We start from the raw sequence: 19299 nt of genomic DNA, 5'->3' as shown, positions 1-19299 counted from the left end.
CTATTTCTTCCTTAATGATAGTTTCAAGCATTTTCCCCACTACAGATATTAAACTAACCGGCCTACAGTTACCTGCCTTTTGTCTGCCCCCTTTTTTAAACAGAGGCGTTACATTAGCTGCTTTCCAATCCGCTGGTACCTCCCCAGAGTCCATAGAATTTTGGTAGATTATAACGAATGCATCTGCTATAACTTCCGCCATCTCTTTTAATACCCTGGGATGCATTTCATCAGGACCAGGGGACTTGTCTACCTTGAGTCCCATTAGCCTGTCCAGCACTCCCCCCGCCCCTCCCAGTGATAGTGATTATCTCTAGGTCCTCCCTTCCCACATTCCCGTGACCAGCAATTTTTGGCATGGTTTTTGTGTGTTCCACTGTGAAGACCGAGGCAAAATAATTGTTTAAGGTCTCAGCCATTTCCACATTTCCCATTATTAAATCCCCCTTCTCATCTTCTAAGGGACCAACATTTACTTTAGTCACTCTTTTCCATTTTATATATCTGTAAAAGCTTTTACTATCTGTTTTTATATTTTGCGCAAGTTTACCTTCGTAATCTATCTTTCCTTTCTTTATTGCTCTTTTAATCATTCTTTGCTGTTGTTTAAAATTTTCCCAATCCTCTAGTTTCCCACTAATCTTGGCCACCTTTACGCATTGGTCTTTGATTTGATACTCTCCTTTATTTCCTTGGTTATCCACAGCTGGTTATCCCTTCTCTTACCGCCCTTCTTTTTCACTGGAATATATTTTTGTCGCGCACTATGAAAGAGCTCCTTAAAAGTCCTCCACTGTTCCTCAATTGTGCCACCGTTTCGTCTGTTCCCAGTCTACTTTAGCCAACTCTGCCCTCATCCCACTGTAGTCCCCTTTGTTTAAGCATAGTATGCTCGTTTCTGACACTACTTCCTCACCCTCAATCTGAATTACAAATTCAAACATACTGTGATCACTCATTCCGAGAGGAACTTTTACTTGGAGATTGTTTATTTTTCCTGCCTCATTACACAGGACCAGATCTAAGATAGCTTGCTCCCTTGTAGGTTCTGTTACATACTGTTCTGAGAAACAATCCCGTCTGCATTCTATGAATTCCTCCTCCAGGCTACCCCGTGTGATTTGAGTTGACCAATCGACATGTAGGTTAAAATCCCCCATGATTACTGCCGTTCCTTTTTCACATGCCTCCATTATTCCCTTGATTATTGCCCTCCCCACCGTGAAGTTATTATTTGGGGGCCTATAAACTACGCCCACCAGTGACTTTTTCCCCTTACTATCTCCAATCTCCACCCACAATGATTCAACATTTTGTTCATTAGAGCCAATATCATCTCTCACAACTGCCCTGATATCATCCTTTATTAACAGAGCTACCCCTCCTACTTTCCCTTCTTGTCTATCTTTCTGAATCGTCAGATACCCCTGTATGTTTAATTCCCAGTCTTGGCCACCCTGCAACCATGTTTCTGTAATGGCCACCAAATCATACCCATTTGTAATGATTTGTGCCGTCAACTCATTTACTTTATTTCGAATGCTGCGTGCATTTAGGTAGAGTGTTTTAATCCTAGTTTTTAAACCATGATTTTTAGTTTTGACCTCTCCTGCAGCCCCTTTATATTCAGTGTCCCTTTTTGTTTTTTGCCTTGGGTTTCTCTGCCCTCCACTTTTACTCATCTCCTTTCTGTCTTTTGCTTTTGTCTCCTTTTTGTTTCCCTCTGTCTCCCTGCATTAGTTCCCATCCCCCTGCCATATTAGTTTAACTCCTCCACAACAGCACGAGCAAACAGTCCCCCTAGGACATTGGTTCCGGTCCTGCCCAGGTGCAGACTGTCCAGTCTGTACTGGTCCCACCACCCCCAGAACCTGTTCCAATGCCCCAGAAATTTGAATCCCTCCCTGCTGCACCACTGTTCAAGCCACGTATTCATCTGCGCTATCCTGCGATTCCTACTCTGACTAGCACGTGGCACTGGTAGCAATCCCGAGATTACTACTTTTGAGGTCCTACTTTTTAAATTTAGCTCCTAGCTCCTTAAATTCGTCTCGTAGGTCCTCATCCCTTTTACCACCTATGTCGTTGGTACCAATGTGCACCACGACAACTGGCTGTTCTCCCTCCCTTTTTAGAATGTCCTGCACCCGCTCCGAGACATCCTTGACCCTTGCACCAGGGAGGCAACATACCATCCTGGAGTCTCGATTGCGGCCGCAGAAACGCCTATCTATTCCCCTTACAATTGAATCCCCTATCGCTCTCCCACTCTTTTTCCTGCCCTCCTGTGCAACAGAGCTCGCCACGGTGCCATGAACTTGGCTGCTGCTGCCCTCCCCTGCTGAGTCATCCCCCCCAACAGTACTCAAAGCAGTGTATCTGTTTTGCAGGGGGATGACCGCAGGGCACCCCTGCATTTCCTTCCTTGCACTGCTCTTCCTGCTGGTCTTCCATTCCCGAGCTGACTGTGGACCCTTCACTTGCGGTAAGACCAACTCGCTACACGTGCTACTCACGTCATTCTCAGCATCGTGGATGCTGAGACAGATGGAACTCTGTGGGGTGGAGCAAACATTGCAACATTTGGTAGTGGAATGGGTTCATTCAGGACAGACAGCAGGGATTATTTCAGGAAATAACAGTGCAGTGAGAAAGAAAATGCAGTGCATGTTGTGTAGATGGATTGTCAAAAGGTGTTTGATAAGGTGCTGTACAGGAGGCTTGTTGATCAAATTAAGATTCACGGTATTAAAGGGAGTGGGGCAGAGTGGAGAAGAAGCTGGGTAAAGGGCAGAAAACAGAGATTAGTGGTTAATGGATGTTCTTCAGACTGGAGGGATGTAAACAGTGGTGTCCCCCAGGGTCAATGTGGGGACCATTGCTCCTCAATATAGAGAAATGATCTGGACTTGGGTATATGGGGCAAAAAATTAACATCTCCAGACGCCAAAAATGGGGAGCATGGGAAACTGTGAAGACGACTGTAAGTGAGTTCAGTCTGAATGCACAGGTTTGTAAATGGGGCAGGTAGATGTCAGATGAAATTTAGTGCAGAGAAATCTGATGAGATACATTTTGGCAGGAAGAAAAAGGGAGGAAATGAACATTAAATAGTAAAACTTTAAAAGAAGCGGAGGAGTAGAGAGATTTTGGGATCACGGAGACATGGCTCCAGGATGACCAAGACTGGGAACTCAACATAGAGATATTCAACATTTCAGAAGGATAAACAGAAAGGAAAAGGAGGTGGGGTGGCGTTGCTGGTTAAAGAGGAAATTAATGCAATAGTCAGAAAGGACATTAGCTTGGATGATGTGGAATCGGTATGGGTGGAGCTACAGAATACCAAAGGGCAGAAAACACTAGTGGGAGTTATGTACAGACCACCAAACAGTAGTCGTGAGGTTGGGGACAGATCAAACAAGAAATTAGGGATGCGTGCAATAAAAGTACAGAAGTCATCATGGGTGACTTTAATCTACATATTGATTGGGCTAACCAAACTGGTCGCAATGCAGTGGAGAAGGATTTCCTGGAATGTATTAGGGATGGTTTTCTAGACCAATATGTTGAGGAACCAACTAGAGGGCTGGCCATCCTAGACTCGGTGATGTGTAATGAGAAAGGACTAATTAGCAATCTTCTTGTGCGAGATCCCTTGGGGGAAGTGTGACTATAATATGGTAGAATTCTTTATTAAGATGGCGAGTGACACAGTTAATTCAGAGACTAGGGTCCTGAACTTCAGGAAAGGTAAGTTCGATGGTATGAGACGTGAATTGGCTAGAATAGACTGGCGAGTGATACTTAAAGGGTTGACGGTGGACAGGCAATGGCAAATATTTAAAGACCACATGGATGAACTTCAACAATTGTACATCCCTGTCTGGAGTAAAAATAAAACAGGGAAGGTGGCTCAACCATGGCTAACAAGAGAAACTAAGGATTGTGTTAAATCTAAGGAAGAGGCACATAAATTGGCCAGAAAAAGCAGCAAACCTGAGGACTGGGAGAATTTTAAAATACAACAGAGGAGGACAAAGGGTTTAATTAGAGAGGGAAAACAGAGTATGAGAGGAAGCTTGCCGGGAACATAAAAACGGACTGCAAAAGCTTCTATAGATATGTGAAGACAAAAAGATTAGTGAAAACAAACGTAGGTCCCTTGCAGTCAGATTCAGGTGAATTTATAATGGGGAACAAAGAAATGGCAGACCAGTTAAACAAATACTTTGGTTCTGTCTTCACGAAGGAAGACACAATTAACCTTCCGGAAATACTAGAGGACCGAAGGTTTAGTGAGAAGGAGGAACTGAAGGAAATTCTTATCAGGCGGGAAATTGACGGGATTGAAGGCCGATAAGTCCCCAGGGCCTGATGGTCTGCATCCCAGAGTACTTAAGGAAGTAGCCCTAGAAATAGTGGATGCATTGGTGATCATTTTCCAACAGTCTATCCACTCTGGATCAGTTCCTATGGACTGGAGGGTAGCTAATGTAACACCACTTTTTAAGAAACGAGGGAGAGAGAAAAGGTGTAATTATAGATCGGTTAGCCTGACATCAGTAGTGGGGAAAATGCTGGAATCAATTATTAAAGATGAAATAGCAACACATTTGGAAAGCAGTGACAGGATCGGTCCAAGTCAGCATGGATTTATGAAAGGGAAATCCTGCTTGACAAATCTTCCAGATTTTTTTGAGGATGTAACTGGTAGAGTGGACAAGGTAGAACCAGTGGATGTGGTGTATTTGGACTTTCAAAAGGTTTTTGACAAGGTCCCACACAAGAGATTGGTGTGCAAAATTAAAGCACATGGTATTGGGGGTAATGTACTGACGTGGATAGAGAACTGATTGGCAGACAGGAAGCAGAGAGTCGGGATAAACGGGTCCTTTTCAGAATGGCAGGCAGTGACTAGTGGGGTTCCGAAGGGCTCAGTGCTGGGACCCCAGCTATTTACAATATACATTAATGATTTGGACGAGGGAATTGAGTGTAATATCTCCAAGTTTGCAGATGGCACTAAGCTGAGTGGCGGTGTGAGCTGTGAAGAGGATGCTAAGAGGCTGCAGGGTGACTTGGACAGGTTAGGTGAGTGGGCAAATGCATGGCAGATGCAGTATAATGTGGATAAATGTGAGGTTATCCACTTTGGTGGCAAAAACATGAAGGCAGAATATTACTTGAATGGTGGCAGATTAGGAAAAGGGGAGGTGCAACGAGACCTGGGTGTTGTGGTACATCAGTCATTGAAAATTGGTATGCAGGTACAGTAGGCGGTGAAGGCGGCAAATGGTATGTTGGCCTTCATTGCTAGGGGATTTGAGTATAGGAGCAGGGAGGTCTTACTGCAGTTGTACAGGGCCTTGGTGAGGTCTCATCTGGAATATTGTGTTCAGTTTTGGTCTCCTAATCTGAGGAAGGACGTTCTTGCTATTGAGGGAGTGCAGCGAAGGTTTACCAGACTGATTCCCGGGATGGAAGGACTGACGTATGAGGAGAGACTGGATCAACTGTATTCACTGGAGTTTAGAAGGATGAGAGGGGATCTCATAGAAACATATAAAATTCTGACGGAACTGGACAGGTTAGATGCAGGAAGAATTAAAGGCAATGTGGAATATTGGCCCCTATGACCCCGAGTTCTCGACTCTCGAGCCAAGAGAAACAGCCTCTCAGCATTTGTGAGAGGTAGTGCTTCGTGGCATCACCCCTGAACGATCTTGTGGTGGACTCCCTCACTAGAGGAAATAGTTTTTCCTTTAATCATCTTAAACATCTTAATTAGGTCAATCATTAATCTTCTATATTCAAGGGAATACAAGCCTTTTCTGTGCAACCTGTCCTCATAATTTACAAAAGTCACCACTGCAAGTACAGGATCATAGAATTACAGAAATTTACAGCACAGGAGACCGTTCGGCTCAACAAGTCCACCGAATCCCACTTTCCAGGTTACGGCACTTTAAGTGCGCATCGAAGTACGTTGAGATATGCGATGAGTGTTTCTGCCTCCCTTTCAGGCGTGAGTTCCAGACCCCACCACCCACTGCGTGAAAAATTATCTCCTCAAATCCCATCTGAACCTTCTACTAATTACTTTAAATCTATGACCCCTGGTTATTGACCACTCTGCTAAGGGAAATAGGTCCTTCATATCCACTCTATCTAGGCCCTTCTTAATTCTATATACCTCAAATAGGGCTCCCCTCAGCCTCCTCTATTCCAAAGACAACAACCCCAGCCTATCCAATCTTTCCTCAGTTAAAATTCTCCAGTTGAGGTAGCATCCTCGTAAATCTCCTCTGTACCCTCTCTACTGCACATCTTTCCTGTAATGTGGTGACCATAACTGCACGCAGTACTCTAACTGTGGTGTAACTAGAATTTTATATAGTTCAAGCATAACCTCCCTGCTTTTATAGTCTATGCCTCAGCTAATAAACACCTTATCTACCCGTCCTGGTACCTTCAGGGATCTGTGGACATGCATTCCAAGATCCCTCTGTTCCTCTACGCTTCTCAGTATCCTACCATTTATTGTGTATTCACTTGTCTAGTTAGCCCATCACAAATGCATTACCTCACATTTCTGCAGATTGAATTCCATTTGCCACTGTTGCGCCCACCTGACCAGTCCATTGATATCTTCCTGCAGTCTACAGCTTTCTTCTTCATTATCAACCACGCGACCAATTTTCGTATCATCTGCAAACTTCTTAATCAAAACCCCTACATTCAAGTCCAACTCATTGATTATATACCACAAAAAGAAAAGGGACCAAGTAGAGCCCTGTAAAACCCCACTGGAAACATCCTCCCAGTCACAAAAACACCCATCGACCATTACACTTTGCTTCCTGCCTGAGCCAATTTTGGATGCAACTTGTCACTTTGTTCTGGATCCCATGAGCTTTAACTTTCGTGACCAGTCTGCCAATAGGACCGTAGCAAAAGCCTTGCTAAAATCCATATAGACTGCATCAAACACATTACACTCATCGATCCTCCTTTGTTATCTCCTCAAAAAATTCAATCAATTTAGTCAGACACTACCTTCCCTTAACAAATCCATGCTGACTTTCCTCGATTAATCCGTGACTTTCTAAATGAAGATTTATCCTGTCCTTCAGAATTTTTCCAATACTTTTCCCACCACCAAGGTTAGGCTGACGGTCCTGTAATTATCCCTTTTTAATCAACGGTACCACATTTGCAGTCCTCGTGTCCTCTAGCACCACACCGGTAGCCAGAGAGGATTGGAAATGATGGTCAGAGCCTCTGCTATTTCCTCTCTTGCTTCTCTTAACAGCATACATTTCATCCAGGTCTCAGGATTTATCTACTTTCAAAGTTGCTAAACCCCTTAATACTTCCTCTCACTATGTTTATTTCATCTAATATTTCACACTCATCGTCCCAATTGCAATGTCCACATTGTGTCTGTTTTCAGAAAAGAGAGGAACAAAGTATTCATTTTGAATCATACCAAGCCTCCGCCTCCATACAGGTTTGCTTTATGGTCCCTAACAGGCCCTTTTGTTATCCTCTTGATCTTAATGTATTTATAAAACATCTTTGGGTTTTCCTTGCCTTTATTTTTTCATGTCCTCTCTTTGCTTTCCTAATTTCCTTTTTAATTTCATCCCTGCACTTTCTATACTCCTCTCGGGGTTCTGCAGTATTGTGCGCTCGGTATCTAAAATAAGGTTGTCTTGATTTCTTTATCCTATCCTGTATGCCCTTTATATTTGAGAGTGACTTACCCAAGTCTGAAACTAGGGTCTTAAACTTAAATAAAGCCAATTACATAGGTTTGAAGAGCAAGTTGGCTAAGGTCGATTGGAAAAAATAGATTAAAGGATATAGCAGTTGATAAGCAGTGGCTAGCATTTAAATATATAATTCTCAACAAAAATACATTCCATTGAGAAACAAAGGTCCACGGGAAAAATGATCCGAGCGCACAATACTGCAGAACCCCTAGGGGTATAGAAAGTGCAGGGGGGAAATTAGGAAAGGAAATTAGGAAAGCAAAGAGAAAACATGAAAAAATAAAGGCAAGGAAAACCCAAAGATGTTTTATAAGTACATTAAGAGCAAGAGGATAACAAAAGGGCCTGTTAGGGACCATAAAGCAAACCTGTGTGGAGGAGGAAGGCTTGGTGGCTAACTAAAGAAGTTAAATATAGCATTGGATTGAAAGAATGTTGCCAAGAATAGTAGTAAGCCTGAGGATGTCAGCAAAGGATGACCAAAAAATTGATAAGGGAAAAAAGAGAAACAAGAGAAAACTAGTCAGAAATATAAAGATTGTAAGAGCTTCTACAAGTATGCAAAAGTGTAATAGAAAAAATAAACGTTGGTCTCTTAGAGGCTGAGACAGGAGAATTTTTATTTTTTATTATTATTCGTTCATGGGATGTGGGTGTCACTGCCAAGGCCAGCATTTATTACCCACCCCTAATTGCCCTCGAGAAGATGGTGGTGAGCCACCTTCTTGAAATGCTGCAGTCCGTGTGTTGACGGAAGTCCCACATTATTATTGAATTATTATGGGGAATAAGGAAATGACAGAAACATTAAACAAATATTTTGTATCAATGGAAGAGGTACAAAACATACCTACAATGGTGGGGAACCTAGGGTCTAATGAGGGTGAGGAACGAGACTAAAAGCTGACAAATCACTGGACCGGACGGCCTACATCCTCAGGTTCTAAAAGAGATGGCTGCAGAGATAGTCGAGGCATTGGTTTTGATCTTCCAAAATTCCCTAGATTCTAGAACGGTCCCAGTGGATTGGAAATGTAACACTGCTATTCAAGAAATGAGGGAAGAGAGAAAACAGGGAACCACAGGCCAGTTAGCCTAATAGCAGTCGTCTGGAAAATACTGGAATCCATTGTTAAAGTGGTAGTATCAGGGCACTTAGAAAATCATAATATGATTAGGCAGAGTCAACATGCTTTTATGAAAGGGAAATCATGTTTGACAAATTTATTAGAGTTTTTTGAGGATGTAACTAGCAGGGTAGATAAAAGGGAATCAGTGAATGTAGTATATTTGGATTTCTAAAAGGCATTCGATAAGGTGCCACATAAAAGGCTATTGCACAAGATGAGGGCTCATGGGATTGAAGGTAATGTATTAGCATAGATAGACGATTAGTTAACGGACAGAAAGCAGAGAGTAGGGATAAACAGGTCCTTTGCAGGTTGGCAGGCTGTAACTAGTGGGGTGCTGCAAAGATCAGTGCTGGGGCCTCAGCTATTTACAATCTATATTAATGACCTAGATATATAGATAGACGATGTGAGTGGGCAGTAAGGTGGAAGATGGAGTATAATGCAGGGAAATGTGAAGTTGTTCACTTTGGTAGGAAGAATAGAAAACCATAATATCTTTTAAATGGTGAGAAACTTTTAAATGTTGGTGTTCAAAGAGATTTGGGTGTCCTCGTGCAAGAAACACTGAAAGCTAGCATGCAGGTACAGCAAGCAATAAAGGCAAATGGCACGTTGTCCTTTATTGCAAGGGATGGAGTATAAGAGTAAGGAAGTCTTGCTACAATTGTACAGGATCTTGGTGAGTCCACATCTGGAGTACTGCGCACAGTTTTGGTCTCCTTATCTAAGGAAGGATATACTTGCCTTGGAAGCGGTGCAACAAAGGTTCACGATTGATTCCTGGGATGAGAGGGCTGTCTTATGATGAGAGATTGTGCAGAATGGGCCTATACTCTCTGGAGTTTAGAAGAATGAGAGATGATCTCATTGAAACATACAAGATTCTGAAGGAGATTGACAGGGTAGATGCTGAGAGGTTGATTCCCCTGGATGGAACTAGGGGGCACAGTCTCAGGATAAGGGAAAGGCCATTTAAGACTGAGATGAGGAGGAATTTCTTCACTCAGAGGGTTGTGAATCTTTGGAATTCCCTGCTCCCGAGGGCTGTGGATGCTGAGTCTCTGAGTATATTCAAGGCTCAGATATATAGATTTTTGGTCTCTCGGGGAATCAAGGGAGATAGAGATCAGGCGGGAAAGTGCGTTGAGGTCGATGATCTTACTGAATGGCGGAGCAGGCTCGAAGGGCTGTGTGGCCTATTCCTGCTCCTATTTCTTATGTTCTTATGTTGACATCCAAGGGGCTCTAGATTTATTAGTCCCACCCTTTTTCTTAAGGGAACATATGAACCCTCACTATCTCCCTCCTTGAATACCTCTCACTGCTCTGACACTGATTTACCTTCAAGTTCCTGTTTCCAGTCCACTTTAGCTAAATCACATCTCGGCTTTTCCCAAAATTAACTTTTCCCCAATTGAGAACCTTTATTACTGGTCTATCTTAGTCCTTTTCCATAACTACCCTAAATCTAACTAAATTATGATCACCAGCACCAAGATGTTCTCCCACTGATACCCCTTCCACCTGCCCAAACTTCATTCCCCAAAACTAAGTCCAGAACCACCCCCTCTCTTGTTGGGCTTGCTACGTAATGGCTAAAAAAGTTCTCCTGAATGCATTTTAAGAATTCTGCTCCCTCTATATCTTTCACACTACTTCTATCCCAGTTTATATTAGGGTAGTTGAAATCCCCTAGTATTACTGCCCTATTGTTTTTTCGCTTCGCAGAAATTTGCCTACATATTTGCTCTTCTATCTCCCTCTGACTGTTTGGGGGTCTATAGTACAACCCCAGCAGTGTGATTGCCCCTTTTTTGTTCTTCAGTTCATCCCACATGGCCTCATTTGATGACCCCTCTAACATATCATCCCTCCTCACAGCTGTAATTGTTACTTTAATCAATATTGCAACCTGACCCGCCCACCCCCCACCTCCTTTTTTATCCCCCTCTCTATCGCATCTTAAAATGCTGTAACCAGGAATGTTGAGCTGCCATTCCTGTAGTTCTTTTAGCCATGTCTCACTAATAGCTACAATATCATACTCACACATGTCCTTCAGTGCCCTCATCTCATCTGCCATCATTCCCTAGACTCCTTGCACTGGCATTGAAGTGTTTCTGAAGAGGGCTGTCTTATGATTAGAGAGTGTGTAGAATGGGCCTATACACTCGAGTTTAGAAGAATGAGAGGTGATCTCACCGAAACATACTGGCACTGGCAGTTAGCACTGCCAAACTCCCTTGTTGTCTATTTTCTAGCCTTTGTTTCTTCTGCCTTCCAAACATTAGCAAAATCCCCAGTGAGGATATTGGTCCCGGTCCTGTTGAGGGGCAACCCGCCCGGCGCATACAGGTCCCATCTCCTCCAGAAATGGTCCAAAGTCTCAGGAATCTAAAGGCTTCCCTCCTGCACTATCTCTTCAGCTGTGCATTCATCTGTTCTATCTTCCTATTTCTGTACTCACTAGTACGTGGCACCAGGAGTAATCAAGAGATTATGACCTTTGAGGTCGTGCTTTTAGTCACTTTCCGAGCTCCCTAAAATCTGCCTGCAGCTGAGCAACCCGTGGTGCCGTGGACTTGCCGCTGGTTGCACTCCCCAGAGCAAACATCGGGCTCACCAGTATCCGGAACTGAAAACCGGTTAGTGAGTCAGGGGACTCCTGCCCCACCTGCCTGGTCCTCCTTGTCTGTCTGGCGGTCACCCATTCCCTCCTATACCTGCACTCACTTAAGCTGCAGGGTGAACACCCCCCGAAACATGCTATCAACAAAGTTCTCAGCCTCGCAGGCGCACTGTGGCTAGGGTTTCTGAACCTTCCACCCTTTCAGGCAGTGAGTTCCAGACCCCCAGCACATTCTGGGTGAAGAAATTTCCCCTCAAATCGCTTCTAAACCTCCCCCACAATTATTTTAACTCTATACACCCTTGTTGTTGACCCCTGTGCTGAGGGAAACAGGTCCTTCCTATCCGCTCTATCTAGGTCCCTCATAATTTTATAGACCTCATTAAGGTCTCCCCATATACTCCTCTGTTTCAAAGAAAACAAACCCAGCCTATTAAGCAGGTTGGTGGGCAGGAGGAGGTTGCAGAGATAGGGAGGGGCGAGACCCTGGAGAGATTTGAACAAGAGGATGACAATTTTAAAGGCTAATGCCACCAGCCATCTCACCCAGCACAGAATGACTCACTGCCAACAGGAAGGATGTTACCTTAACTACTACAAATGCATAATGAGAGGAAATCAATCACTGTACATTTAACTAACAGCAAAGTGGAAAGAGGGAATTGAATGATCTTTAAACACCTAGTTCACTTGGCACTGAAGTACCTGAAACTCATAATAGGAACTCGAGGGACCCAAAATACTGACAAATGTTAAACTGTTTTGTTGAGAAAAAAAATTGTGATCTAACTTTTAAAAGATAAATAGTTTAACAGGAGTTCACACTGACTCACCTGACTCAGGATTGGTTGCAGAACATTCTGCTCCCTGGGCCCTCCGGCCTCTGAGCTCTCTTCCTGTTGGTTCCCAGGGCAATTAATCACTACTCGCCAACATCATGCTGCCAGATTGAGTTAAGTGCTCAGAGGAAGAAATAAAATGAGGCCGTGAATCTGAGTTAAGAAATAAAATTGGAGAAGCATGATTAAATGAACGAGGAGGCGCAAAATAAACTAAAGAGTACAATCCTAAAGGGGGTGCATGAACAGTGAGATTTGCGGGTATATGTGCACAAATCTCTGAAGGTGTCAGGACTGGTTGAGAAATCAGTTAATAAAGCTTACGGGATCCTGGGCATCATAGAGTACAAAAGCAAGGAGGTTATGATGATCCTTTATAAAACACTGGTTCGGCCTCAACTGGAGTATTGTGTCCAATTCTGGGCATCGCACATTAGGATGTTAAGGCATTCGATTTACAAGAATGATTCACGAGATGAGGGATTTCAGTTACATGGATAGACTAAAGAAACTGGAGTTGTTCTCCTTAGAGCAGAAAAGGTTAAGAGGTGATTAGATAGATGTATTCAAAATCATGAGGGGTCTGGACAGGGTAGAGAGAGAAACTGAGGAGACAGCAGAGCGCAAAATTCACCAGAACCCACCCCCCACTCTCCCTGTGTTTTGGCTCATTCGAAAGGAAATTTAATTTGGGACTATCTACCAAAAAGTTTGGAACTCTAAAGTGCTTATGGAAGAAACTACGAACTTTAATAGAATTATGAACTTTTACAAGACAAATTCAAGCCTGTGGGCGGACCTAGGGAACTAAAGAAGTCCACTTGATTATTGGGACTGTCTGGGTGTGAGGACTGGGTTAATCTGTCTGGAAGAATGAGTATTTGGAAATCTTCCTCCACAAGAGACATTACCATCACAGTATCACCCAGAGATAGCTCCCCATCAACATGGGTCTGGACAAACCATTTTCAGCAGAAACATCACAAAGAGGCCCAATCCAGCCTGTATGCAAAAGACAAAGACTATTGCAATTACCGAACTAATATTTCCATCAGGAAACAGTTTTTCGAAGATCAACCCACCCAAGACATTATCAACTTTAACAAGCCCGACAAAATATTACAAAGAAGAACCAAGCCCGCCAAAATTATACAAAGGATTGTGAAGAGATTTGGTGGCAAGATTAGAACATTGAAATCGTATAACTGGCCACTGTTTTCAACAGAGGTTGGTGGGGGAGAGGGGTGGTCACTACTACCTCATCAAGACAATGGGCAAAACTAACTTCTCCAGCCTCGAAGGCTTGAAGTCCTGAAGGAAGGAAGACCATCACCATCTACCATTAACTATCAAAAGGATCAGTAAGCACAAGTCCCTGCCCTGGAGTCTAACCAAGCTAGAATTAGGTATTGGGAGGTGGGAGTTATAATTTTACTGCAAACCCCTTTGAACGTGTAGTGTATGGTACTTTTAGAGTGATTTTAAGTTTGACCTTGTACCTTTCCTTATACTGTTCTTTATTAGAGTGATTGTAAGTTTGGCTGTGTATTTTCTTACTAGAGTAATAAGCCTGTATTACCTGGACTGTAATAAAACCAAAGTTCTTTGCATCAAACCAGTGTCCCCATCCCCCAAATAAATCCAGAGTACAGAACCCAAGGGAGGGGGAGCGATTCAAAACCGCTCAAGTTGGTCAGAAGGGAACCTGACCCCCTCAGAGACCAAAACACACCCCAAACACCGCCACCCCCCACCCTTACAGTGGCAAATGAACCAAAGGCGATGCAAGAAAAAACTTTTGTACACAGCGAGTGGTTAGGATCTGGAATGCACTGCCTGAAAGGGTGGTGGAGGCAGACTCGATCACAACTTCCAAAAGGGAATTGGATAAGTATCTGAAAGAAAAACATTTGCAGGGCTCAGGGGTAAAGGGTGGGAGTGTGGGACGAGCTGGGAGCCAGCACGGGCTCGACGGGCCAAATGGGCTTCTTCCATTCTGATTGTGTGAGCAGAACCACTCTGTTCCCTGACTCAATCTAAAGCCTTCCCAATTGTGAGCAACTCTTTTAAAACTGTCCTGCACCTTCACTGCTCCAAGGACAACCACTCCAGATGCTGCAGCCATCATCTTATTGAGTGGAGGAGCAGGCTCCAGGGGCTAAATGGACTATTCCTGCTCCTATTTCTTATATTCTTATGTATTCATGTCACTGGTCACCATCCTGTACCTGAGGGCCTCCCTGCACTAAGATGGCCGTCGCGCATGCTCCCTGCCCTGCAGCGGGACAAACTATGACGTCAGTGAAAGCCCCGCCCCTCTCGCTCCGGACCGCACTCCCTCCCCTCCCCCCCACCTCCCCACCTCGACAAACTGCCATCTCACTCTCCCCCCGCCAGTCACCAAGGCCCATCACCTCTCGAAGCTATCCTGCAGCCGCCACCCACCGACGACCCAAACCTCGCCGCCCACGTTGTCAGTGAGTAAGACAGTCCGCACGGAGCCTGGGCCGCCCCGGGCCGCTCCTACCTCTGCCACCGCCCCCCGCGATGTCACTGAGTGAGACAGTCCGCACGGAACCTGGACCTAGATCGCTCCTATCGCTGCCGCCGCCGCGGAGTCACTGAGTGAGACAGTCCGCGCGGCAATCTCCACAACGGCTCTCCGAACATCCGGGCCGCGAGCAGAGCCCGCCGGCCAACCGCCCTCCCGCGCGCCGCCGCCACTCAGCCCGCAGCCAATGGCGAGGCCGCACGGGGCATCAGCCCACCCAGCGGCCGCTGCTCTGCACCAATCAGCGGCGGGGGCGGGGCTACGGTACCAATCAATACAGGGCGCGCTCTCCCTGAGGGGGCAGGGTCTTCTCTTCTGAGGTAGTCCCTCAAAGTCGAGGATGACGTGCTTCCACATTAAAAATGAGTTCTCAGGTGACTGAAGAGTCCAATGTGGGACGTACAGTCTCTTTCATAGGTGGGACAGATGGTGGTTAAAGGAACGGGTCTCACTGTCGACGCTTGGCTTCAGCTTGCTCCCGGCGAAGAGACTCGAGGTGCTCAGCGCCTTCCCGGATGCTTTTCCTCCACTTAGGGCGGTCTTCGGCCAGGGATTCCCAGGTGTCGGTGGGGAATGTTGCACTTGTTCTGCATCGGCACACATTCAGAGACTGAACTCCAAGTCATAGTCAACCTCTTCACTGAGGCGTACGAAAGCATCGGCCTTGCACTAAACATCCGTTAGAGAATGGTCCTCCACCAACCTGACCCCACCAGACAGCACTGCCCCCCAGTCATCAAGATCCACGGCACGGCCCTGGACAACGCGGCCCACTTTCCATACATTGGGAGCCTATTAGCAGCAAGGGCAGACATTGATGACGAGATACAACACTGCCTCCAGTGCGCCAGCGCAGCCTTCAGCCGCCTGAGGAAAAGAGTATTTGAAGATCAGGCCCTCAAATCTGCCACCAAGCTCATGGTCTACAGGGCAGTAGAGATACCTGTCCTCCTGTATGGCTCAGAGACGTGGACCATACACAGTAGATACCTCAAATCGCTGCAGAATTACCACCAACGATGTATCCGCAAGATCCTACAAATTCCCTGGGAGTACAGACGCACAAACGTTAGCGTCCTCAATCAGGCCAACATCCCTAGCATCGAAGCACTGGACACACTCGACCAGCTCCGGTTGGCAGGCCACATCGTTCGTATACCTGACACAAGACTCCCAAAGCAAGCACTCGACTTAGAACTCCGACATGGCAAGCGATCCCCAGGTGGGCAGAGGAAGCATTTCAAGGACACCCTCAAAGCCTCCTTGATAAAATGCAACACCCTCACCGACACCTGGGAGTCCCTGGCCAAAATCGGCCCTAAGTGGAGGAAGTGCAGCTGGGAGGGTGCTGAGCACCTCGAGTCTCATCGCCGAGAGCATGCAGAAATCAAGCGCAGGCAGCGGAAGAAGTGTGTGGCAAACCAGTCCCACCCACCCTTCAACGACTGTCCCACCTGTGACAGAGACTGTAATTCCCATATTGGACTGTTCAGTCACCTAAGAACTCACTTTTAAAGTGGAAGCAAGTCTTCCTCAATTTCGAGGGACTGCCTACGATGATGATGATGCACTTGTTCAAGGAGGCTTTGAGGGCGTCACTGCGTGTTTAAAGAGGCAGTGTCTCTGGGATGGTTAAAAGGGGCAGTGTCCTTGTGCCTGTTTAAAGGGGTAGTGTCTCTGCATTTTTTTTTAAATTTGCAGTGTCTCTGTGCCTGTTTAAAGGGAGAGGGGGGTGAAATTTTGCTGCTTTGCTTCTCTCGTTAACACCCCCAGCTGGCGATAATGGGTACAAATGAATTTGTGACTGGGCGCGGTGAGAACAGCGCTTTCCGCTAAATTTGGTGGGAGTTTTGCAGCGACGGTAAGACTTTGCATCCCGCTTTGCTACACTCCATGATGCTGATGTCATCACCATGCACAGAGCCCCGGACCAAAAATTGGCCCTCATCCCCTGGTCCTGTGCCTGGCACTGATGACGACAGTTTCAGCAGTCGGGTTTCAGTCGGATGTCGGCTGGTGGAGCGCTACTTACAGGTGCCAGCATTCAGTTTACTTTTAGTCGGCCAATAATGCTTCTTTCTTAGTTTCACATAATCTCTGTGCCTGTTTAAAGGGAGAGAGTCTCTGTGCCCATTTAAAGGGACAGTTTCTTTGGATTCTCTTATTACTTCAAACAGATATGCCCCGCTTTGTGATTTGGAGAACACAACAGGCAGTGATGTCAGCACCAGTGACACTGAACCTCAATCCTCATGTCAGCATCTTGGAAAAGATAAGAGGATGGCTGCAAAGTCCAAGAGGACATCGTTTGAACAGCCAACGAAGAGCAATGCTCATTGGGGACTCCACCATCAAACACACAGACAACACCCGATGTAGAGGTAAGGCTCTGTCAAGAACAGTCTTCTGTTTTACACAGGCCAAGGTCACTGATCTCCAGGATTATGCGGAAGAACTAATGAAAGGTGAGTGCCAAGATACTGTAGTAGGTTTACATATTGGAACTAACAATATCATGGATAGAAATCCATTTGTTTTGCACAATTCCTACAAAAGTCTCTTCTCTTCTTTTATACTCCACCCCCCTTGCAATAAAGGCCAACATTCCATTTGCCTTCCTGATTACTTACTGTACCTGCACACTAACTTTTTGCGTTTCATACACAAGGACCCCATGTCCCTCCTGTACTGCAGAATTTTGTAATCTCTCTCCATTTAAATAATAATTTGCTTTTTTATTTTTCCTGCCAAAATGGATAACCTCACATTTTCCCACATTATACTCCATCTGCCAGATTAAGAACTTAAAAAAGAGCAGCAGGGCCGGATGCTATCCACCCAAAGGTCCTCCGGGAGATGGAACATGTGCTGTGCGAGCCCCTGGCCTATATTTTTAATAGCTCACTGCACTCTGGAATGGTTCCTATAAATTAGGAGGCTAATGTAGTTCCAATTTTTTACAAGGTGACAAGGCAGACCCGGGTAACTATAGGCCCATCAGTTTAACATCAGTAATAGGTAAGATGCTTGAAAGAGTCATAAGGGATGCAATATATGAAAAATTGGATAATAAGGGACATATTAGGGATCCCCAACCTGGCATCATACTAAAGAGGACATGTCTCACAAATCTAATTGTATTTTTTGAAAAATATACAAAGTTGGTGGATGAGGGAAGCCCAATAGACATTGTCTACTTAGATTTCCAAAAAGCTTTTGACAATGTACTGCACAAGAGGCTTCTTTATAAGATCAGAGCCTCTGGTATTAGTGGAAATATATTGGGCTGGATTCAGAACTGGCTGTCAGGATGCAGGCATAGAATAGTTATATATGGATTTGGAACTGTTTGGAGACCGGTTACCAGTGGTGTCCCACAGGGATCAGTGTTGGGACCGTTGCTTTTCACTTTTTATTAATCATTTGGATTCAGGGGTTGACGGCACAATTTGCAAATTTGCAGATGATGCCAAGATCTGTGCGAGTGCTAGAACTGTAGAAGAGGCTCGTCTGACGCAGGCAGATCTTAATGTGTTGGGAGACTGGGCTCAAGACTGGAAAATAATGTATAACTTAGATAAGTGCAGTTTTATACATGTGGGCAGGGCAAATGCCCAACATTCATGCACTTTCCAGGGAAAGGTATTAAAGATGGTGGAGATAGAAAGAGATTTGGGCATTCTCGTGCATACATCCTTAAAGGTACACGAGCAATGCCGTGCAGCGATAGCTAGAGCAAATAGGGTGTTGGGGTGTATCCATGGGACAATGGAGTATAAGACGAGGTGTACAGTTTTGTACTTGTACAAGACCTCAGTCAGGCCACACTTGGAATATTGTGTCTAGTTTTGGTCGCCTCACATGGTGCACAATATTCAGGCTCAGGAAAGGGTGCAGAAGATGACCACTAGATTAATTCCAAGTCTAAAGCTTCTTAGTTATCAAGATATGATAAAAGAGTTGGGACTTTATAACTTAGAGCAACATAGACTTAGGGGGGGGGGATATGATTAAGGTTTATAAGATAATGAAGGGAATAGACAGTGTTCCAGCTGACCGTTTATATCAATTAAATAGGTTAGGCAGGACCATAAGCATAAATTTAAGTTGTACAAGGCTAGATCTAGGTTCGATATCAGGAGGTGGTTCTTTTCACAGAGAATAGTAGACCTCTGGAACAAGCTGCCGTTTCATGTGATGGATGCAGACTCACTGAATCCCTTCAAGCAAAAGCTGGATTTGTTTCTGGCTGCAGCAGAGATTACCTCTTACAGAAGGGAGGTACTGCAGGGAATTTAATGGCCAGAGTGATCTCCTGGACTAATTTCGATCGCCCAGATCAGACGGAGAAGATTTTCTTAGATTTTCT

The 19299-nt window shown here is 45.0% G+C and overlaps 1 protein-coding gene across 1 annotated transcript in view; it reads right to left on the bottom strand.

Annotated features, from left to right (window-relative positions):
• LOC139273549 (zinc finger protein 850-like) overlaps positions 1-19299 on the bottom strand; it is a 700279-nt gene that overhangs the window by 152656 nt on the left and 528324 nt on the right. The window contains exon 5 of the mRNA XM_070890500.1: positions 12374-12532. The gene's annotated coding sequence lies outside the window, so the exon portion shown is untranslated. The remainder of the gene's footprint in view (positions 1-12373; positions 12533-19299) is intronic.

The sequence above is a fragment of the Pristiophorus japonicus genome, chromosome 9 (genome assembly GCF_044704955.1).
Source record: "Pristiophorus japonicus isolate sPriJap1 chromosome 9, sPriJap1.hap1, whole genome shotgun sequence".
NCBI classification, from domain to species: domain Eukaryota; kingdom Metazoa; phylum Chordata; class Chondrichthyes; family Pristiophoridae; genus Pristiophorus; species Pristiophorus japonicus.
This window is presented reverse-complemented; position numbering and strand designations above follow the sequence as displayed.